Here is a 24,560-nt window from a genome sequence, read left to right as displayed (position 1 = left end):
ACAGGACAAAAGTTTTGGGGTCTTTCTGGATTCATTCGTTTTTCTTACACACACGCTTTCCAACTCATCAGAAAAATCAGATGGCTTTCCCTTCAAATTTCCCCTCAGCGTGTCCACTGCTCCCACTTGGATCCCACCGCGGTTCTGTCACTCAGGAGGATGTCCTCCTGGTCTCCTGTCGCGCCCCCTACAGCCCTTTCTCAGCACAGCGGAGAGAACGACCACACTGAAACGCCTGCCAGCCTACGGCTCTTTTCCATTCCAAGTTCTTTGGTGGCTTTGCCCTCACTCAGGATAAAGTCAGATTTTGCAGTGGCTCCCAAGGCCCAGAACCATCTGCCCCTTCTCCCCGCCTTGCTCACTTGGCTCAATGCGCCCTGAGCTCCTGTCCCTCAAACATGCCAAGCCGCCTAAAGATTTGTCCCACCTGCATCCTCTGCCTGGACCGCTCTTCGTCCAGATTCACGTGGCTCAACCCCCACCATATACAAGTCTTTGCTCAAACGTCACTGTCAGTGAGACTTAAAGATGTCAACTTTTAAATTGCAACACCAAATCCATCCTGCACACCCCTTCCCATCACATGGCTTTATTTTTACTTCATGACACTCGTCACCTTCTAACAAAATTATCATTTACTTATACTTTTAATTGTGGTAAAATGCACATAACACAAAGTTTACCATCACAATCATTTTTTAGCGTATAGTTCAGTAGTATTAAGTACATTCACATTGTTATGCAATCAATCTCCAGAATTCTCACAAACCCCAAACTCTCTACCTCTTAAACAACTAACTCTCCACCCCAATTTCCCTCAGTCTCTAGTACCCACCATTCTACTTTCTGTCTCTGAATTTGATAACTCTAGGTACCTCATATAAGTGGAAAAATACAATATTTGTCTTTTTGTGACTTAATTTTATCACTTAGCATTATGTCCCCAAGCTTTATCCATGTCCTAGTATATGTCAGAATTCCCTTTATTTTTAAGCCTGAATGATGCCTCATTGCATGTATATATCATGTATATAATACTTTGGCCACCTGATGCGAAGAACTGATTCATTTGAAAAGACCCTGATGCTGGGAAAGATTAAAGGCAGGAGGAGAAGGGGACGGCAGAGGATGAGATGGTTGTATGGCATCACCGACTAAATGGACATGAGTTTGGGTAAACTCCAGGAGCTGGTGGTGGACAGGGAGGCTTGAGGTGCTGTAGTCCATGGGCTCGCAAAGAGTCAGACACAACTGAGCGACTGAACTGAACTGAACTGATCACATTTTGCTTATTCATTCATCCATCGATGGATACTGGGGTTGCTTCCACCTTTTAGCTGCTATGAATAGTGGTGCTGAGGACATAAATATCTGAGATCCTGCTTTCAATTCTTTTGAATATATTGGGTTGGCCAATAAGTTAGTTTGGAGTTTCTTCATAAGCTGTTATAGAAAACCCCAAGTTTTTTGGCCAACCCAGTGTTACATACCCAGAAGTGGAATTTATAAATCATACAATAATTTTGTTTTTACTTTTTTGAGGAACCACAGTACTGTTTCCAAAGCACTGCACCATTTTACATTCATACCAACAAATGCACAAGGGTTCCAGTTTCTACACATTCTCACCAATATCTGTTATCTTTTTACAGAAGCGCTCTTAGTGAGTGTGAAGGAGAATCTCACTGTGGTTTTGATTTGCATTTCCTCAATGGCTAGCGCCACTGTACCTCTTTTCACTTGCTCATTGACCATTTGTTTATCTTCTTTTCCCCATTTTTAATCTGGCTGAGTTTTTTTTTTTTTTTTTGTCATTGAGCTGTAGGAGTTCTTTACATATACTAGATATTAACCACTTGTCAGTTGTATGATTTGCACATTTTTTTCCTCCCATTCCATCGGTTGCCTTTTCATTCTTTTCATTGGGTCCTTTGATGCACTGCTGCTGCTAAGTCGCTTCAGTCATGTCCGACTCTGTGCAAGCCCGTAGACGGCAGCCCACCAGGCTTCCCCGTCCCTGGGATTCTCCAGGCAAGAACACTGGAGTGGGTTGCCATTTCCTTCTCCAATGCATGAAAGTGAAAAGTGAAAGTGAAGTCGCTCAGTCACCTCTGACTCTTAGCGACCCCATGGACTGCAGCCTACCAGGCTCCTCCATCCATTGGATTTTCCAGGCAAGAGTACTGGATTGGGGTGCCACTGCCTTCTCTGCCTTTGATGCACAGACATAAGTTATTTATTTATTATTTTATTTTACTTACTGTTTTTTCCTCCTGTCTCCTCTCTGGTGTATGAGCTCCACAAGGGCAAGGCCACGTCTATTCTGTCTGCAGCTGTATCCCTAATGCTGAGAACAGTGCTTAGCACTTGGTGGGATCTCAACAAATATTTGCAGAATAAGAGGACAAGGGAGTGGGCAGCTCAGAGATGTGGTCCAGCCTTTCCCTAAAAACCTTCATGGGTTGAGAAAAAATCTGAAGCATAATTAATACATATCAAAAAGAAGAATGCTCTAAAACAATAACTAACAAATAGATTTCTTGAATAAAGGGCTTTTTAAAAATTCTTCTCTCATGGGGAGCTGGTTTCCCAGGCTACCTGGAAAGCAGGCCTGCCTCCTCCTGCAGAATCCATTAAAGTGACAACTCTGGATGTGTCTGAACACAAACCTGCTCCATCGTTGGCTCTCTCCGCCCCCGCCCCACCCCTTCAGACCTGACCTCTCTCCCGCTTCCTCTTCCCTTTCCTGCCCTGTGCCCTATGGCCCTCTCTCACACTGCAGGGCCCGGGCTGAGCCCCGTATCTGCTTTATGTCCAAGGTCCCAGCCTGCTCTGTCAGGGATTCCTTTGCCTCCATTGTTCCATTGAGGACCACACACAGGGGCAGGGCTCAGGTACCCTTCAGTCTAAGGAGGCCTGTGGGAATCTGGGAGAAAAGCATGAAAAGGGGCAATGATTGAACAGTACTTAGGAGGGGGTTGTTCATGTCAAGCCCGATTAATGATAATGGTAATTTAGGATCTGCTTATGCTTTTCCATTGTTAGGCTTTGCCAAGAAGTTTCCAAGTGGTATTCCAAAAGCTTCTGGGTCTGGCTCATGCTGCAGGGATACCCGCGAAGCAGGGCGACCACACCTGTCCCGTCGTGAACACCGGGCCTATCTGTGTCTTCCTTCTTATTCACCAGTATCCACCCACCCCAGGGCAGTCTTTAGAGACTGGAAACCTCAGTGATTTCCATTATAAAGACAAGCTGTTGAGATCTTCTCTGCACTCTGTCTTCTTGAGAACAAAGGACTTTAGCATGCTTTGTCATGGGAGGAAAGGTAGACCGAAGTGGTTAAGTTGAGGCTCAGATCCTGATCCAGCTGCTTTCTAAACATGGGATTTTCAGCACACCACTTAACCTCTCCAGGATTCACTCTTCTCATCAAAAAAAAAAAAAAAAGTGATGATTATAAAACCTACCTTGTAATCTGTTATGAGAAATAAATGAGAGGCCACGTGTAAAATCCTAAGAAGAGTGTCTGACACCAGGCAAAGGGTTGACAAATGTTAGTTATTAGTATCGCTGCACAATTAGTGAGGCAAGGGATCTCCTTCAGAACAGGGTTTCTCAGCCTCAGCACCACTGACATTGGGGCCTGATAATTCTCTGTTGTGGGAGGTTGTGTATTGATGGATATTCAGCTGCATCCCTGATCTCTATCTACTAGAAGTTGGTAACTATCACCTCTCCTTCCCCCTTCCACCTACCCACCCAGTCTTGACAACCAAAATAAAGGACTCCAGATATTATTAAATGTGCCTGAAAAGGGAGAGTGTGACTTCCCTTGGTTGAGAACCGCTACTTTAGAATGTATATGCGTTAGTCTTTCAGTTGTGTCTGACTTGCGACCCCGTGGACTATAGCCTGCTGAGCGCCTCTGTCCATGGGATTCTTCAGGCAAGAATACTGGAGTGGGTTACCATTTCCATCTCCAGGAGAACTTCCCAACCCAGGGATCGAACCCAGGTCTCCTGCACTGCAGGCAGATTTTTTAACCATCTGAACCACCAGTGAAGCCCCACGACTTTAGAATAAGCATCAGTAATTATATAAATGTGTGACTATCCATGGCTATGACCCACTGGGGAAAGTATGTGTGTGTGCGTGCTAGTTTTCCTTAAACTGGGAATTTCAACCCCCCCGCCCCCAGAGGGGCTTTGATGAGTCACGAGGTCACAGGAAATAATCCCAGTTCACTTCTTATTCTGTCTCGGTTGGCCACTTTTAACACCTTCATCCAGCCCTAACCCCTGCCTTCCACAGGGCGGCCTGTTCCTTAGCTTCCACTTGGCTCAACTCCCTCTGCAGGAGGTGCAGTTACATGAAAGAGGGAGACGGAGGAGAGAAGAAATAAAAGGGACAGTGAGGGAGGGAGGGAAAGAGGGAGAGAAAGGAAGTTCTCTTATTTCTCTTCCTATAAGGGCACTAACCCCATCATGAAGGTATATATACCTCCCTGCAAGATGCCTGGCACACACTAGATGCTTAAGGGAAGTTTACTGAATGGAAGCAAGAGGTGAGTCTAAGTGGTTTAACTCAGATTCTTTTCTTTTTCCATTTTCTGTTTGGTTTTGCACAGCAGCAAAACATCATCTTTCCCAAAAGCAGCAAATTTCACACAAAATAGAATCTGAGTGGCAGAATAGGAAAACAGGAGGCAGAGAAAGTCCCCCAGGAATAAAAGAAAAAGAGAAAGTGGCAAAGAGATAACAGTGGGGTGTCCTGGGATCCCCACACCCAGCTCCTCCTGGGAATATTTTACTTTCTTCCTAGCTGTCCGTGCAGTCCCTGCCTTATATTCGATTGTGATGAGGAGATGCAATGAACAAGGGATGTAATGAGCAAGGGGACGTGAGGAAGGGCTCCTTTCTAGAGGCTGAGAGGTCAAGGCGTTTTCTCTCCTGCCCCCAATCCTGGCTGTCCCAAGCAAAAGTAAAGTAGGGATATCACTTTGACAGCATGAGTCTCCTCCAGAGGAAAACTAGAGCTCAGAGCAGAACTCAGACGCGAACTCAACACGGAAATAACATCAACACCCAGTCCTGAAGCTGAGTGGGAGAGAATGAGAAGGGAACACAGGGAAACCAGGAAACCACCTGGAGATAGTACATGAAGGGGAAAGTCAGGATTAACCCTGAGCTTCTACTGGCTGAGAGTCAGTCATCTTGGTTCTCTTTTTCTCTTGGCCATAACCTGGGCTAGATCAGGTCCTCTGAATTGTGGGCACTTGATAGCAGACCCGTGGGTGGGAGAAAGCCCCAGACAGAGATATTTTATTGAAATTTAATGGAGATCCCGTCAATTTAGTTTCCAAAGAGAAGAAAGAGACAGGTTCCCCTCCCTCAAATTCCCCCAGTATAACCAAGAAAGGCCAGGATAGAAAATGCTAATTCTGGAGGGGAAATGGGCCCATGTTGAAAGCTGGGTGAACTGAGATCCTGCTCCTTTGCTGAAGTACCCTTATTCTTTCTTGTGACATCCTGATTCTCTTGATTTTCTGAGACAGTGGTTCTTACTGCGCTCATCCTCCAGGAATTCCATGTCAGCCATCCCTTTTCCTGTACTCACAGAGAAAGCTTTCAGACAGGATTTGACACTAAGCTGCTTAGATTGGGAGATTCCCTTGAAGAGCTCCTAGATAGTGGATTTTGCTGATGGCTGCCTTGAACCCTTGGGCAAAATGTTGTAGATAGTTGTCTTGACATTGTTGGGGATCTATTCTTTGCAGTAGCTGCTGCTCTTGTTCTTCAGTTGAGCATCTGTTTATCTACTTCCTTCATAGAATTCTGCTCCCAGAAAATGATGGCAATGGGTCTCATGCTGACATCCTGCACTGGCATCGAGGGTTTTCTGGGTGAGCTTTGGTTCAGTTGGAACTCAATATTACCAGTTGGCTAGACTGGTGGTGAGGTGAAACCTAGCATAAAGAAATGAGTTGAGAAATAGGGACCACACAGACTATCTGCTATGGAAGTTAGTATTGAACTCCCCAGGGAAATAGAGACAGGCAGACCAAGTCATGTGTCTTTGTTTGAGTTGCTATAACAAAAATGCCATAGATTGGGCCATGCCATGGCTTGGGCAATGAACATTTATCCCTGACAATTCTGAAGGCTGAAAAGTCCAAGATCAATGTAACATGCTGGCCAGTTCAGTTCTGGTGAAAGCCCACTTCCTTGCTTGCAGATAGATGCCTTCTTGCTGGATCCTTACATGAAAGAGGGAGATGGAGGAGAGAAGGAATAAAAGGGACAGTGAGGGAGGGAGGGAAAGAGGGAGAGAAAGGAAGTTCTCTTATTTCTCTTCCTATAAGGGCACTAACCCCATCATGAAGGCTCCATCCTCATGACCTAATAACCTCCTGAAAGCCCCATCTCTGAATACCATCACATTAGGAATTAGGTCTTCAACATATGGATTTAAGGGAGATGGAAATATGCAGTCTATAATACTTAGGTCACATCTTGAAGTTTCAAGAGCAAATGAGAACACTCCACCAACCACCAATGAGTGGACAGAGCAGTTGGTATTTGGTCAAGGTGTCTCGGACTTTGGGTAAGGCTACCATGAGGTGGTGAGGTCCCAGTCAAGGCCTTGCAAGTGGTGGTGGTGGTGCTACTGGTAAAGAACGTGCCTGCCAGTGCAGGAGATGTAAGAGACATGGGTTTGATCCCTGGTTCAGGAAGATTCCCCTGGAGGAGGGCATGGCAACCCACTCCAGTATTCTTGCCTGGAGAATCCCAAGGTCAGAGGAGCCTGGTGGGCTACAGTCCACAGGGTCTTAAAGAGTCAGACAAGACTGAAGCAATTTAGCGTGAGCACATGCATCGTGAGGTGGTCAGGTCCCAGCCAAGGTCTTGCAAGTGAGTGAGGTGTCCATGCAAGAGCCCTCGTCCCCCACCCAGAGTCAGTATAAAACCCCAAAGCCTGTAACAGCTCTAAATGCCCTGGATACCGTCTCATGGTGGAGTCGCTCATCCTTGCTTCCTCCTTCTATGGCCCTGGCCCACTCCAGACTAAAGACAAGGTTGTCTAATCTGGAGATCCAGTTAAAAGGACTTAAGCAAATATATTTTATAGGCGTTGGTTTTAATCATTCTAGATGGCAAGAAGAACACATCAACTACCTGAGCTTTATGGCAACACATGGAGCTCCGAACTAGCTACAGATCAGTGTTCACTGTAAGTGCTGGAGGCACATCACTGAACACTAGCCAGACCTTGGCACCACCTGATTGCCACACAGGACAGTTTGGGTAGGCTAGGCTTCCCTCAAGGGTAGAATTTATTTTTATTTTTCACTCACCTCAAAGTATGTGAAGAATGAGGCAATGGTACATTTTTTCTGCTTATCACACACTGTCAAAATGGCACATGGCCCAGGAAGCTGCAGCCACTGCATCTGAGTCCAGGGGTTCTGAAACTGCTGCAGCTTTTTACATTTATTTTCCTAACCGTTTTTTACCATTTTAAGTTAGAAGCTTCTGAAAAAGAGGATGTCTTCTCCCTTCTATTAGCTGTCACCATACTTAGAAGAGTGTTCAAGGCTGGCCAATGATTAAATAATCGCTGACTATTTAAAAGAAAAACCCTTTTGCAGACTGTCGACTTAACAGATGTCTCTCGTGCTTTTCATTTCTCAAACATGACACGTGGGTGGATTTGGCTTGAAAGAAGGAGAAATTTCAGTGGTATCAGTACAGCAATTTTTCAGGGCTCCATTATTTTCTGATGCTCACTTTTCTTGTTGTCAGAACTGAAGAAGCACCAGCTACACATACATCAAGATAAGAGCTGTGTTTCCATTAATGAAAAGGGGAGGCTTCGCTGGGAATAAAGGAGGTTTTTTTTTTCATTACAAATGGTAAAAGAGAATTTGTTTCAGGGTCTTATCTGGCTTATGATCATCTGGACAGGCTTACAGAGGGAGAAATGTTAGGGTTTCTTTTCAAGACAAAAATTGCTTTTTCATTGCGTCAAATATGTGTTGCAGCTGCTTAGACACACTGTTCTGAAAAGCAAATAGAGTGAGCCTGCCATTGGACCTAGATATACAAAATAGTATCATTATTTGTTTTTTAAAAAAAGACCTGTACTTAGTGCAACCAATTGGTGAAAGTCAAGAGGACTTTCAAAATCTACATGTGATTGCCTGAACGAACAGCATCCTACAATAACCAGAGGTTAGCGCAGTTAATAAGTCAGTGTCCATTCTCATTAAGAGAAACAGAACAGGAAAACAGAGAGAACCACATTCCTCTTTTCTAATGTGGGACCAAGACTCCAAGAGAGAACAAAGTTCACCTAGACTGCCAGTGCCAAAACCAGCAGTTAACTGAGGCATCTGACAGATGCACAACTTGCATGAACTTACGGCCACGTAGACTCCTCCCTCTGGCTCCCTCTGAGCTCAAACTCATGGACTTTTATCCAGTCTGCAGACCACCCAGAACTATGATGACATCTGACTGCTGCCCTGTCTCAAGGAAGCACTTCGAGGGAGAAGACTATGCCTTTTCTACCTTCTGATTCTCAGCATAGTGTTTTGCACATGCTAACAAACTTTTACTGAGCAAATGAATGAATGAGAGAATGGGCTTCTATCAGTATTCCAGAGTGTGGCGATCATCACTGCAGGTTGTTCTCTTTGTGTTCATGAAAGAAATATCTTTGAATCCCCAGAGCAACTTCTATTCCCAGACTGATGTCCATCCATGAAATATACTATATTCCAAAGGTGCCCTCTGCATATTAAATGTCTGGTCAGGTCATCCTCTCCTTTCAATCCCTATCCATTTGATAAACTCCAACAATCTCTTTGCTTGTGCTTCTCTCCCACTCCTACATTCAACTATCTTCCTTCTTCAGTCACCTTTTTGTGTTTCCATAACATTCCCTCTATATCCTTTTATCCATTGCAACTCTCTATTGCAAGTCAGAAAACCCAAACCAAAGGCCATCCAGAGCTAGGGCTGTCTTCAAGCTTAGGCTCAGATGATACCATGGGGCTTGGTTTCTCTCTCCATCTGCCAACACTCATTCCACCATGTTGTCCATAGTCTCGGATGGGCTCTCCCCTCAAAGTTGTAATGTATCTGTAGCAACTCCAGTTTATATTCTTCAAGGTTCAAGTCCAGGGTTAAACAAAGTGTCTTCTCCCCCAGTAGCACCATAATGAATCCCAGAATGGAGCCTCCCTTGCTCTGACTTAGCCATGTCATACACATGTACCACTCACCGATCTCAGAGGGTAGAATACACCGTTAGGACTAGACTCAGTCTTGCATTGCCATGCTGGGGTTCAGTGCAGTCAACCAAACTCTAATCATGTGAGTTAAACGTTGACTAAGGGTGGTTTCTCCAAAACAAACCCCGGGGCATTCTTACCTCAAGAAGTAGGTATGGATGTCAGGTGACAAAAACAATCGACACCCACTGTCATCTTCAACTTGCTTTCTGGTTTTCTTATCTTTTCCTGTGTCATCAGCACCCACAGGATCCCACACCCTCCCTCTCTTTCTCATTCCTTCTCTATTGACATATCAATCCCTACTAAACACACATCAGTTCCATTTTTGTCCTTGGCTGCTCTCTGCCTCTTCAGCAACATTTCTTTTTCTGCCTTCCTTTCCCAATCTTCACCTGGATTTTAACTCGCCAGCATCATCTTCAAGAATTAGAATACCTGCTGGTACTAAGCTTCTTACCAGAACTGCAACAGCTGCTGGAGCTGTTTGCTTTCTCGGGTGACCACAGAATCTCCCTCATTTTTCATCAGCTTTTTCCTTCTGTTTCTATAACCCCATCAAAACCAAATATACCCAGGCTTTCCCATCCATCTTAGAAAACAAGACAAAACCACTTTCTCGCGGCCTTGGCAGCGAGCCCACCTCCACCCTTCTCCTTCCTGTTCTCTGTCTCCTCCCCCCATCACACTCTCACCCCATCTCAACCCCTCCAGGCTTAAGCTCTCTCAACCTGTCTCTGCTTTCTTTCACCAAACTCATTTCTTACATCTCTGAAGTTCTGTTTCTGGGGCTGTCTCCTTTCACCACCCTCCCCAAATTTCCTCATAGTCAAAATATTTGAGTCCTCTCTCTCCCTTATCTTCCACATCCAAACTGCCCTTGGAACTTTTCGAGTAGACCCTGCAAGAGTCCCCAGCACCATCCCCTCCTCTGTTTCTTCTGCTATATCAAGATCTCTCTCTCAGCTCACCTGTCTCCCTCGTTCCAGTCTCTCCATCCTTCAATTTGTCCTTCCATCCAACGCACAGAACTGATTTGTGAAATACTCCCTTGCTTTAACAACTTACAGTGAGCCACGGGATGAAATGTACGTGCCTTGGCTTTGAATTCAAGGCCATTCACCCTGTGCCCCCACCTGCTGTCTAGTCCTAGAGATACTCTGAATGTCCATTGCAGCTCTCTGCAAAACTGATCCCTCCACAATGTTCTCATCCTCCCTCCTCCGCCTCTGCCTCTGGAGAAGCCCTATTCCTTCTCCAAGAGTGAGCCTCTCCCCTGCAGGATTCTCTCCTCACCTTCCTGGCTGCCCTCCTCTAACATTATCACTCTGATTTATTGCTGTTTGTCATTGTCTTTAAGTGCCAGACCAGGATCACGGTGAGGGCCGCCCCTGTGCACCACTCCCTGCTGTTTCACACCTGGCGCGGTTGCTGGCACACACTAGACGTGAGGTCTTCACCACCTCTCCAGCCCCGAAGCTTCACCTGCTCTATGTCTCCTTCATGCCCCCAAAACATGGCCTCTGTATTTCTCATCTGTTCACTGAGGCCAACCCACTCGGAGCGAGATTCCACAGAGCCCTCCACGCTTCTTCCTAGAAATTCAACCCAGCAGGTCGCTCTCAACCCAAATGGTCGCTCTCAGGCTCTGGTCTCGCCCTTTCTTCACATCGAGCTCTGCTCCCTCCACCTGCACACAATTTCATTCATCTAACAAGTGTGGATTTTTTGTTCAACATTCTTTTATTCAATAAATATCAGTTGTCCCTGGGGTTCTGCTATCAAACGGAGTGACTCACCTTCATGGTCCCCACACTATGTCCCCTTGTGACAAGGAATCAAGTTAGGTGACTTTTCACTGTTCCCACTACCTGGTAGGGTTATTCGCATATGTGTGTATGCATGTGTGTGTGTGTGTGTGTGTGTGTGACAATCTCTCCAGAATATATTCCTCTCCCTCCATATGCATAGCTAAGTAGGTGCTTTACTCCGTGACCATAAACCCTGTATAAACCAAGGCTAGCGTGACTTTGCCATTTACCAACCAAACCGGGACTCTAGGACAGTCAACAAAGGAGCTATTAAAAGTTTCCCCTGGCAGCAGGTATACCCTGGGACCTTGCCTGGCTAATGAGTACATCTGACCTCCCTAATATCTTTGGCTTTATTTCTTGAATTTTTCCCCACCGGGACCCACTGCTTTAAATGCCTCCCCATTATCTGAGGTTGCCAGCATCTCCTTACTCTTCACGGAAGCCTCAGTCATTCCCACTGCTTCCATCCTCAAATTCATGCTCCTCTTCCCCCGACAGTCTGCCCAATTCTTTATTCCTTCTGCTGTCAAGCAGACACTGGTGACTGATCTTTTTTTACATCTCTTCTTCCATCCCATCCTCACCTATAGGAATCACTTCCCCTTTTTCAATGGACTTTTCTCCTCCTAATTTAAAACTCAGCCTGAAGTCTTCACCTTTACCAGGAATCTTGCCATGACTGTGAAGAATCCGGGGAGAAAACATTCTCATCCAAAGCCAAACATTAACCTCCCCCATTTACTTGCATCCTATATTATTGGCAAGAAAGGAACCCAGAGAAATTAAGGAGGGGTGGAAATTAAGGCATTTATCCACATAATCTCTTTTACATTTTTATCTTATAAGTACTTTGCACAGAAGACTCGTGCCTTCTGTTTCAGACACCAGCACGTGGGTATCTTGACAATAATGATATCAAGGATGTGGAGGCTCTTCTCAAATAATTAATGCACATTTAGGGACAGCTTCTTACCTTTCTAAATCAAGTTGCCCCAAATGGTACCCAGGGGCTCAGAACTACCGGAAAATATTGATAGTTTTCTGTCCTCGGGAGCATTTTTTCACAATTATTTTTTTTAAAGTCCGAGCCTTTGGGGAGATGGGTGGCCATTCCGACGGGTGTCTGTCTACGCCTCACCTTCAAGCGGAAGCTGCTCCCTCTTCTGGTCAACAGCGAGGGAATGTGCCGGGGAAGGACAGACCTCTCCGGTTCCCCGGAGGGCGCTGAGATGGGGTGTGAGAAAGACGGTTCATTGTACTCTGGCAAGAGGAACGGCACAGATGTGCGATAGGCTCAACTCAATTATCGCATTTGGTTTAATCAGCTTTCTGAGGCTTGCAATCTCATCAGAGACGCAGCGATCGCCCACCATCCTTCTCAGCAACCCCAGAGAGCCGAGCACAATCCCGTCCTTCCCCCAGAAGATCCTGGAGTCTGCCAGCGCGCTGCACCGCTGGAGTTCGGGCCCACCCCCGAGCTCCGCACCGGGGAGACCTGCCAAGCCCCAGAGGAAGGAGACGGCAGTTCGGGTCATCAGAAAGACTTGCCAAAAAGTGCTCAGAAAATGAACAATTAATTTCGGCTGTCAAAACAGATACTAGAGGAGCCCAGTTAGATTTCAAGCATTTTTCTCTCCACCAGCAAATCCAAGGCTTTGTCGGTGATAAGAGATGGAGCAGATTTTAGGGATGTTTGTGAGACAATATTACATAGTGGTTCAGACTGCTGTGGGCTGTGGGATCAAATTGCCTGGTGTGGATCCCAGCTTTGCTTCCCCCACCCCACCCCCTCACCCCCTACCCTGTCTCCTCAGGCATTTAATTTAACCTCTCTGAACCTCGGTTTGCTTATCTGTAAATTGGGGATGGTGGAAGTAGACAGCAGAAAATGGGAGGAGGGGAGGATTCAAGGAAGACACTTGGCTTGGCTTCTGCATGCAGTCAATAAATGGTTGCTGTTTTGTTGTGTGCATGTGTGTTTTTTTTAATCACTATTGGTGGTGGTGATGTTATCACACAAAAACTCCTGCTTCTCTTGGAAGTTAACGGGCTCACGTTGTTTGTTCCCTCTTCCTGAAATGATTAGTACTTTGCCCAAACTTCAGAACATTTTCTGAAAATCAGTTCCTTTGGGGAACCCTCACTGGTAAGCAGCAATTTATTGACTCAGTAAAAATGTTCCCCATGAATATAAAACCTCAAAGAAAAGAGAAGTATTTTTGTTGTCGTTCTCCCCCTGTGAGGCTGCAGCCTCGATGACACATACATAAGTAAAATGGAATTTGAAAAGCAAGAGGCAGAGTATTTTGAAAAATTAAAAGTTTCTTATAAATCCTTACAAAAATGCATCTGTGTCAACACAATAAAAGTAATATCCCAGCCTACTGGTTTTCATCTTCTAGTCCTGGGTAAGCCCTAGCTGGTTAACCCTTCCAGTGCTGTTCAAAGGATAGGAAACCCAGCTGCTACTGCTCTTTAGGGCAAGTAAGTGAGCACTCACCCTTATCTTCTGTAACATGAGCTTTCTCCTCTCATGGGGTCACAGTTTTTTCCAGATATTTGAAGAAAGCAGTATCTGATAGTACATTGTACAATAACAGTAAGCAATATTAAAAATAAATCATCTTTGTAATTGAGAAAATAGGCAATTTTTTTTTTTAATCTGGAACATAGAGAATAGATTTGTGATTGCCAAGGAGGAGGGATGTGGGAGAGGGATGGATGGCGTTTGGATTAGCAGATGCAAACTGGTATACTAGAATGGATAAACAACAAGGCCCTACTCAATAGCACAGAGAACTATATTTAGTATCCTATGATAAACCATGGCACCCCACTCCAGTACTCTTGCTTGGAAAATCCCATGGACGGAGAAGTCTGTTAGGCTGCAATCCATGGGGTCGCTAAGAGTCGGACACGACTGAGTGATTTCACTTTCACTTTTCACTTTCATGCTTTGGAGAAGGAAATGGCAGCCCATTCCAGTGTTCTTGCCTGGAGAATCCCAGGGACGGGGGAGCCTGGTGGGCTGCCGTCTCTGGGGTCGCACAGAGTCAGACACGACTGAAGTGACTTAGCACAGCATAGCATGATAAGCCATAAGGAAAAAGAACATGAAAAAGAATGCATGTATGTGTGTGTGTAACTGAGTCTCGTTTCTGTATAGCGGTAACACAACATTGTAATTCAACTATATATTTCAATTTTAGAAAAAAAATTTTTAAAGCTAACCCTATATTCCTGGCTACTCTTTCTCTATTTCCAATGGTAAGTCCCATACTCCTGGGGAGAATTTGTACTGATATTCTTCCTAAAAACCAGTATCTTCCCAATATCCATGTGCTACCTCCTTCCATGACCACAGAAACTGTTTTATTCCCAGCAATTATGTGCCCATGTAAAAGACTACATTTTCCACCCTCCTTTGTAGCCAGGTAAGATCACACAGCTAAGTTCTAGTCAGTGAGATGTAAGTCAAAGCGTTATGTGAAACTTCAGAAAGGCTCTGTAAAGGTAGCTGACACTGCTGGGATTGGGGTGCCTTCTTTTTGCATGTCTTTCCCTTTCTTGCCTACTAGAACATGGATGTGATGACTGGAACTCCAGCAGCTATCTTGAACTATGTGGCAAACTTGAGGATGGAAACCACATTTAAATGATGAAAAAAAATTCCTAATGACTAAGAAATCATTATATCAACCCCGGAATGTCAAATTCCAGTTTTTTTTTTTTTTTTTTCAAAATTGAGACAAACTGTCTGCTTTGAGTCACTGTTACTTGGGGCTTTCTGTTCAAGTAGATGAACCTGATCCTAACTGACACATATTTTTGGCACCAGGATGAATTCTCTGCATTGACTTATCTAATGATGCTTACTGCACTGTGCTCCAGTGACTTTAGCAAGTCTTCTCTTCTACAGAGATCCTCCTATTAAGTCATCCCCAACAGTTAGACTGGACATGGACAACAGACTGGTTCCAAATAGGAAAAGGAGTACGTCAAGGCTGTATATTGTCACCCTGCTTCTTTAACTTATATGCAGAGTACATCATGAGAAATGCTGGACTGGAAGAAACACAAGCTGGAATCAAGATTGCCAGGAGAAATATCAATCACCTCAGATATGCAGATGACACCACCCTTATGGCAGAAAGTGAAGAGGAACTCAAAAGCCTCTTGATGAAAGTGAAAATGGAGAGTGAAAAAGCTGGCTTAAAGCTCAGCATTCAGAAAACGAAGATCATGGCATCTGGTCCCACCACTTTATGGGAAATAGATGGGGAAACAGTGGAAACAGTGTCAGACTTTATTTTTCTGGGCTCCAAAATCACTACAGATGGTGACTGCGGCCATGAAATTAAAAGACGCTTACTCCTTGGAAGGAAAGTTATGACCAACCTAGATAGCATATTCAAAAGCAGAGACATTACTTTGCCAACAAAGGTTCGTCTAATCAAGGCTATGGTTTTTCCTGTGGTCATGTATGTATGTGAGAGTTGGACTATGAAGAAGGCTGAGTGCCAAAGAATTGATGCTTTTGAACTGTGGTGTTGGAGAAGACTCTTGAGAGTCCCTTGGACTGCAAGGAGATCCAACCAGTCCATTCGGAAGGAGATCAGTCCTGGGATTTCTTTGGAAGGAATGATGCTAAAGCTGAAACTCCAGTACTTTGGCCACCTCATTCGAAGAGTTGACTCATTGGAAAAGACTCTGATGCTGGGAGGGATTGGGGGCAGGAGAAGAAGGGACGACAGAGGATGAGATGGCTGGATGGCATCACTGACTCGATGGATGTGAGTCTGAGTGAACTCCGGGAGTTGGTGATGGACAGGGAGGCCTGGTGTGCTGCGATTCATGGGGTCTCAAAGAGTCAGACACAACTGAGCGTCTGATCTGATCTGATCTGATCTGATGCATCTGGCATATAATAGAAGTCAAAAAAGTACTCACAACTCTTTCACAAATAAATGATTTTTCCTTAGGACCAGCTCGTTTGAACTGTCCTTTCTATCACCAGTCAAAAATGAATACAGCTTTCAAAAATATACCCAAAAGCAATAGAATAATGATGATGATAATCATTAATAATTGCTGAGTATTTTCTACATACTAGGTCATTTGTTAAACTTGAAAAAACCCTGTAAGCGAGTTAAACCTAGGTGTGTGCACATTTCTATGTTATAGCTCTATGGCCCACACTTGCAGATGACACATACTATCAAGAAGCCACGCCATTTGATGCCATGGTCACTGAAAGCCCCTCCTCTTCATCCCCACAGCCACACCAACCCGAACTGGCTTCTGAACATCTCGCTGAGCATACTTTTGGGGAGAAATATTTGTTCTCTAGTCTACATTTGAGCAAAATAACATATGAAGCTACTGAGCCCTCAAGGCTTGGTTCTTGAATGAAACTCAGCTGTGAACAATCATTAAAATTCATCATTTTGCCCATTTGTAAAGGCCAACATGTTAAATAATGAATAAGGTAGAATGTTTGAGATGTGCAGCAAAAGATGCCATTTGAATGCTGATGCATTATTCACAGAACTTCACAGAAACCCTACTGGAAACATCCAAGTAGTGGAATACTGCTTTTGGTTTTGTTTTTTATTATACATGGTGTGTATACATAACTATTACACAGTTATCAGTGACACTATAATTTCTTTGAGTTACCTGGTCTCTTCATTTATCTTATTAAAGTTCTTTGGTCCAGAGGCTAAGGAGCTTTTGGTTCTTAATTATGGTTAGCCTGACTAGTTCTTACTTCTATGCACTGACCCCTGATCAATAGCCCAGGTTAGCACTGCATTTCAATCAAGTATGGCTTGGCACCTACAACTAACTTGAGTTTTTACTTATTTCCCAGCATGGATAAATGACACTTAAAAGTGGTATTCTCATGGTATATACCATGACACTGTCTAAAACAAACTAATTTTTAGCAGTGCCTGCCAGCATTTTTTTGAGTCAGAGTGTACATTGCTGCTGGTAATGTCTGTAGAACACGATGGAACAAACAGAGAGTCTGCCCTTGGGTCGAGGTAATCTGCTAAAACTTTGGTTGCCCCAGACCTGGTATCTCAGCACAACTGTAATCCTTCCAGGCCCATTGATTGCAAAGCTCAGGGTTATAACATTATGCATGGTGATACATATGGTACATGGAACAGATAAAGATAGAGAATATATCCATGTGCATATAATAATAGGCTTATTTATACATCTGTAACTATGTATGGCTAGATACACATTCAGCATAATATGAACACCTATAGTAAGACAGCTAATGTTGAGATAGGATCCTCCACATATGCTGTTTCCCTTATCAGCACTTTCTCACAGGAGGAGGAATTCCTAATCTGATCTGTCAAAGTCAACCGTTTGCCTTCCCAGTGGACATTTTCCTTAATAAGTGCTTGCTCTTGTCTTTCAGTTTAACTGTCATTTTTTCTTCAGTTAAATAGCTAAATCAGAGTGGTGTGCATTTTCAGCTCTGGAGGAAGGGAGTAAAGGGCTTTAGTCTTCCCAGCCTTAGTCTTGTTCTCTAGTCGGGCTTTTATTGTAGAGCCTGCACTTCTCAACTGTCACTTTAGGGACACTTGGTTTCCACTGTGGTTTTAACTCTACATGAGGAGTACTCAGGGCTAGGAAAGCTCCAGGGAATAGGAGGCATAAGTGATGGGGTTGGATCTATGGTTGTAATATCATTCCCTTCTCTGGAAGATCTTCCGACCCAGAGATCAAACTCAGATCTCCTGCATTGCAGGCAGATTCTTTATCATCTGAGCCACCAAGGAAGCCCCTCCTATCACAAGGCTGTGCTGTGCTGTGCTTAGTCACTCAGTAGTGTCCAACTCTTTGCGACCCCATGGACTGCCACCTGCCAGGCTCCTCTGTCCATGGGGATTCTCCAGGCAAGAACGCTACTTGCTGCCTAACCAAAGGATGCCCACATGCTATATAGAGTAAGGCTACACTCCCTAGTCTCCCTCAAAGCCAGCTGTTGGTAGGTTCTGGTCAATGAAAATTAAAGAGGAATGTTGTTTGGAACCTCTGGGAAGGCTGCTTAAAGGGAGCTGAACCAGCTGGGAAAGTCCTTTTTTTCCCTTCTGGCTGTTTTCTTTATCTTTTGACTTCCAGTTGGGGTGTGACTGCTAGACTCCAGCTGCCATCTTGGGCCAAGAGGTAAATCTGAATATGAAAGAACTGAGCTAAAATGATGGAGCAAACAGACGGGATTCTCAGACTCTGAAGACACTGTGGAATCCTCATTAAACCCTGGACTATAATTAAACTTTTCTCTTTTTATGTGAGAACTAACTTTTCTTATTTAAGTTATTCTTAACCAAAGTTTTCTATTAAATAAAACTGAATAGGCCTAACTGATTCTATTATTATCATATATTTATCTCTAATTTCTTTTTCATCCTATGATTTGGCCATGTGTGGCATTCATGATCTTAGTTCTCTGCCAAGGGAACTCATGCACCTGCAGTGGAAATGTGGTTTCTTAATCACTGGACCACCAGGGAAGTCCCTATCTCTAATTTCTAATAGTTAAACAGACTGACACTGTAACTACCATTACCACCACCATTGTCTATACATTATATAAATAGCAGAGAGTCGAAGCTCACCACAAACCACAAAACCCACCAACATGCCAACAGGAGGAGCAAAGTTCTTGCCCTTATAACCTCTCCTTCACCCTCTTGACTTGCTAGGGAAGATACAAATTTTCCTGGCTAATTCCCTGCTAAGGAACATGGGTGGACCTAATAAGGACCCAGGAAACCTGATTACAGAGTGACCACCTGCAGCCTAGGTGACACCAAGAGATTGGAAGACACTATTGCAGCCATGAAATTAAAAGATGCTTACTCCTTGGAAGGAAAGTTATGACCAGCCTGGACAGCATATTCAAAAGCAGAGACATTACTTTGCCAACAAGGGTCTGTCTAGTCAAGGCTATGGTTTTTCCAGTGGTCATGTATGGATGTGAGATTTGGACTATAAAGAAAGCTGAGCACCGAAGAATTGATGCTTTTGAACTGTGGTGTTGGAGAAGACTCTGAGAGTCCCTTGGACTGCAAGGAGATCCAACCAGTCCATCCTAAAGGAGATTAGTCCTGGGTGTTCATTGGAAGGACTGATGTTGAAGCTGAAACTCCAGTACTTTGGCCACCTCATGCAAAGAGTTGACTCATTGGAAAAGACTCTGATGCTGGGAGGGACTGGGGGGCAGGAAGAGAAGGGGACAACAGAGGATGACATGGCTGATGGCGTCACTGACTCGATGGACGTGAGTTTGAGTGAACTCCGGGAGTTGGTGATGGACAGGGAGGCCTGGCGTGCTGCAGTTCATGGGGTGGCAAAGAGTCGGATACGACTGAGCAACTGAACTGAACTGAATTTGAAACTAGATCTACCTGTACCTGCAGTCCACCTCTGGACAAATAACCCAAATTCAAAGATTTGGAATAACTTGGAGGAGTTCTAAGATACAGTGTCTGTTCAGAGCATGGTACTCTTCAACCACTCTGCTGTCCTCCTGTTTAACCCAAGACACTTTCACTGCCAGCCAGGCAACACATACCAATGTGCTGGCTGAGACGTCACTTTCCAATTAGTATAAGCAAATGTTAGAAAACAGAAAATTGTTTTTTTAGTGAAACAATCATCTGTTTATTTGGAAAAACCATTTGTTCCCTGCAGTGGCAGAGGTTCTGTCTCACTGGAAGCTCACTCCCAAGAAGCTCTAGCAGTCAGGTTTTAGTAAAAGTTAAAATCTGGAATGAATACATACAAAATTGTTTAAGCCTAAACCAAACATTCGTATAAGGTGGATTTTGTCCATTTGTTCTGGACAGCAATTTTAAAATAAGCCACATTAAAAATTCTTTCTGATGAGAATAAACTATGAACTGAGCTCTCCACCAAGGGCCTTGAATACATTTCAATCTTCTACCACGACATGAATGCTATTGGTATCCCACAAGCATTAACCACTAGTAAGGACAAAAATATAACTCGGAAGTTAATTATCTCCATGGTTTGCTCAACTTATTGAAGATTTTAGATATAAAACTGGAGATAAAGGGAAGTTTCAAGATTAAAACAGAAACCCTGAGTTTTTAAGACTGTCTCAACATAGGTAAGTATTCCTCCATGTAAATGATTGCATTAGTTTCAAAGGCAAAGAGGGTAGATATTTGGCAATCCAAGTGTCCCTTCCTTCTGACAAATTGGAGAAGATAATTTCCCTAGAAATTACAAGTGAATTCTAACAAAGTAGAAATCAAATCAAGAAATTAAAAAAAAAAAAAAACTGGCTGGGGTAAGTCAGTTGGCAATCCCAAGTAAACCATTCAGTGCAGACAGAAGATTCCCGCTGTTGCAAACGCAACCAAGCTTGGAAGCATGGACTGCCGAATCCCTGAATCAGGGAGGTATCCCAGTTGGTCATTGCCTAGGTCAAAAGTAAATAATCCTGTTAAACTAGGGATGTATCCCAGTTGGTCATTGCCTAGGTCAAAAGTAAATAATCCTGTTAAACTAGGGATGTATCCCAGTTGGTCATTGCCTAGGTCAAAAGTAAATAATCCTGTTAAACTTGTTTTAAAATTCCCGGTGCACACACTGTTGATTCCCTAGCTGTTTTGAGAAGAAAAGGCATATTAACTAGTTTTCACATTCCTACTTCTGAATAATTATCATGCTTAAGAACTCCCAGTAGAGGTAAAGGAATCATCACTGGAAAGAGGAATTTTCAAAAACAAAGTTGCCTCAAGAGGCTCTAATTTCAACTCATGTGATCATCCTCAGTTACATCTGGTGAATTCTGCCCCTAGTCACAGATGACACTAATATATAATAAGTATTTATTAAATTCTTTCTTTTTAAATCAAACACATTTTATTACTAGTAAGTTTGGACTTTCTTGGAAGGGTTAGCGTTACACCCTTTGTAATTCTGAACATCTGAATGGTACAGAGAACCCATGGCTGCAAATATTGCCCTTTTCCTCATTTCTCAACTCCTGATCCTACTCTGCCTGCTTCTTCAACATTTCTGGAGGAGGGAGGATAAAGCTTTCAGAGAATTTGTGTGTTGGAAAGGAAATAAGCCATTAAAAGCAGAACTTAGGTAGAGAGAGCAGTCTGCCTTTAGGAGTCTGCAAAGTCTTGGAAAGTTCAGCTCAATTCTGGAACTTCCTTTACCTCTAGCTCTATTTGTAGTTTCTCTGAGCCTCAAACAGAGCCTTCCACACTATGGGAACTTAATAAATAACCGCCGAAAGACTGAGCAGATGCAAATATACTCTGGAGTCTATCAGATTAAATCTTAGCTCTCCCCAGCAATTGCTTGAACCTCTCTAAGCCTCAGTTTTCTCATCTGTAAAGCAGAACAATCATAATTAGAGTTCCTGTAATGATTAACCAAGGAGATAATAGTAAACATAACAATAATAATATTCCTGTGAACTCCTCAAGTGCAGGAACTGTGTTCTCATTCCCACAATTTTGTATGGTGAACCACAGAATCAGGCAAGGAACAAGCATGTGCAGTTTCCATTAGATGTCATTCTCATAACTGTAAGAGTTGCAGATTTTCCAGACAGGACAAATACAGGAAAAGATTACAGAATTCTGATTACCAGAGTTTGATGATAAAGTTGGAAGAGCTGGTGGAAAAGTTATGGAAGGGCAGAAGAATTCAATAGAGTGGCAGTAATTTTAAAGCCAAAGGTGAAAACAAGAAAATGTCCTAAGGTTATTAAATAAATGTGAAATCCAGCTCATTAATGAAAAAAAGCCTCAATCTTAATGGGGAGCGTGGAATTCAGTTTACTCAAATCAGAAGGAAAGATGGGTTAACAGCCTCTCTTGAACCCAGGAGAGACCAACTCGTAAAAGATGTGGCTTTGGAGTTCCTGTTGGTGGGTGACTATTAAGGAGGAGTTGGCATTCTGGCCTCTCAGAAGAATCCATCTGCTTCTTCCTCAACTGAACCTCTGGTAGATTAGAAACCACACAGTCTGTTGACATGGTCTCTTCACTTGCTTGTGAAACTATAGTAGAGGGTTAGTGTTTTTAACCCAAAGAAACTTTGGAATAGAGTACAAAGATTAGTTGGAACCTAAATTAATCTAAATTAATACTTATATTAAGTTCTAAAATAATGTTTTATAATCATTGAGACAACCTATATTTATTTGATATTTTAAATGTTTGCACGTTTGAAGAAAACGTGGCTTAGTAAGGTATCTAACAGCCTTCTGATGTCGGTTTAAATGGTCACCTGGGCAATTAACTTTAGATTCCCACCCAGTGTTAAATCAAATGGTGTAAGCGGTATTGAAATACTTAGAAGAATTTAAGTATGTGGGAAGATTTTTTTTTTCCTGTTAGGGAACTGTAAAGGGCTTGAGGGGAAAATGAATATATTAAATTGACAAAAGCAATGTACGATATTTAAAAGAAGTTTATTAACTAGGTTTGTAACCAGAATTGGTTGATTAAGGGAGATTGGTCCACTCAACTTGAGTTGAGAAGACAAAAATCAAAGGCTCCCTTGAAAACGCTTGCTAAAATTACTAGATTTATAAGTAAAATTGGATTTGTAAATGTTCATTCAACATATTTATTGAGTGCATGCCATATGTTGGGCACTATTCTGTATGCTAAGAATATAGAAATAAACAAGCCCCCCCAAAAAGCTTCATGGGGCCTACATTCATTAAATTAACGATCTTTGGAAACAATTAAATTATTAACTGCTTGCTTTAATACATTGGATATTAATTTTTAAATGTTAGCTGTAAATAGTCTCTTTATTGCACAAAATGTCCCCCAATGGACACCAAAAAGTTTCACATTGCTAAGTGTCTTCATTCATCCCTTTGTCCCTAGTGCCTAGCTCAAAATTGTGTTGAGTCCTCCCATATTGACTTCACATCGCTCACAAGAGATCTGAGTTAAGCAAGATTTTTTTTCTTAAACTGCAAATGTCTCCAAGCTTAGGAAGCTTGGAGATGTTAACATCTTCATCTAATTCAATCGATTGTTTCTTCTAACATCTGAGTTGAGAAATAAATTTTCTGATAGAGGAAAGAGAAGAAAATTACTTTGGGGATGGAAATATCTGTGCAGAGAAAGGAAATCTCTGGATTGGGAGCAGAGTAGGGGGAGGGCTGGAAGTCCTGGGGCAGTTGTGAGGTTGAGGGACTTGAGTGAAGGGCACAGAAAAAGTAGTGGGAAAATGCAAAGAATGTTCAACTATTTCAAAAAGAGACTCCACCCAGGAAAGACAAGGAGCTTCTCTTTTGCTTTCTCAGGTGATTGTGCCCAAAACCCATTGGTCAAAATTGCTTTGTTAAAAACTTCCGTGGGGTGGCGGGGCAGAATTTCCATCAGGGTAAATAAAGCTTTTGCAAGATGACCTGGCAACTCAAACAACATTGCTTCCAAAGGAAAATGTTTCTCAATTCTTAACAGTCCTCTTAAAACCAGTCTATTGAAACATAACCTATCTGTAAATTAATCAGTATTTTGATAACCAAAATTCACAAAAACCACACCCAAGGCAGTTCCAGAAAATTGCAGAGACGCTACAGAAGCCCAGCAATGACCTAAACCATGCATTTGCAGAAGTGAGCCCTAAGCTGAGAACTCCCAGGATTTTGCAATCCGTACCCATTTTTCAGATTCCTTATTCCAGCAGTCATAATTCACATATTCCAAAACTTCAGACAATGCTGGTGGCCCCTGGAGCAGCAACTCCTCCTCCAATTGGTCATTCCTGACAATAGTGGCTAACAGCAAATCCCTGCTTTTCAGGACCAATTAGAGAGCAGATAGATATCTCAGGGTAGAAGTGTCTAGCGGTTAATTCTTCAGGTTCTAGAATCTGAAAGAACTAAGTTTAAATCCTAACTACCACAGCCAGGTTACTTAAACTTGCCACACCTTAGTTTCCTCATCTGCAAAATGAGGGTTATAATAAATTTTCATGGAGTTTCTGAGGGGTTTAAATGAGATAATCCATGGACAGCATCATGCCTGACAAAGTGAACACACAGAGTTACACTTATACACGGGCTCCCTCATTTACAGCAAGGAGCATTTCATATCTTCTGCTCCCCCTATGCCATAATGTAAGCGGTAATTATGGACATCTTGGCTGGCCTAGCTAACTTACAATTTTTTTCAACATTAAAGAAACTAAGAAGCAATCCAGTTCCTATCTGGGCTTTGGAGATGTTGGAACGAGTTACAGGCTCATAAATGCTGTCCTAACAGTTGACAAGGATTTGGCTTTAATCTAGTGAATGAAAATTTTATGAAAAGAGAGTTATGGAAGAGTTGTGAGGAGAAACTGCAATGCTCTGAATGATGGATTTCAAAATCATCAACACCTTTTCAGACATTCAGTCTCATACTGGA

The sequence above is a fragment of the Bos javanicus genome, chromosome 14 (genome assembly GCF_032452875.1).
Source record: "Bos javanicus breed banteng chromosome 14, ARS-OSU_banteng_1.0, whole genome shotgun sequence".
Lineage (NCBI taxonomy): Eukaryota > Metazoa > Chordata > Mammalia > Artiodactyla > Bovidae > Bos > Bos javanicus.
The sequence above is the reverse complement of the archived record's forward strand: the minus strand, read 5'-3'. Positions refer to the sequence as shown.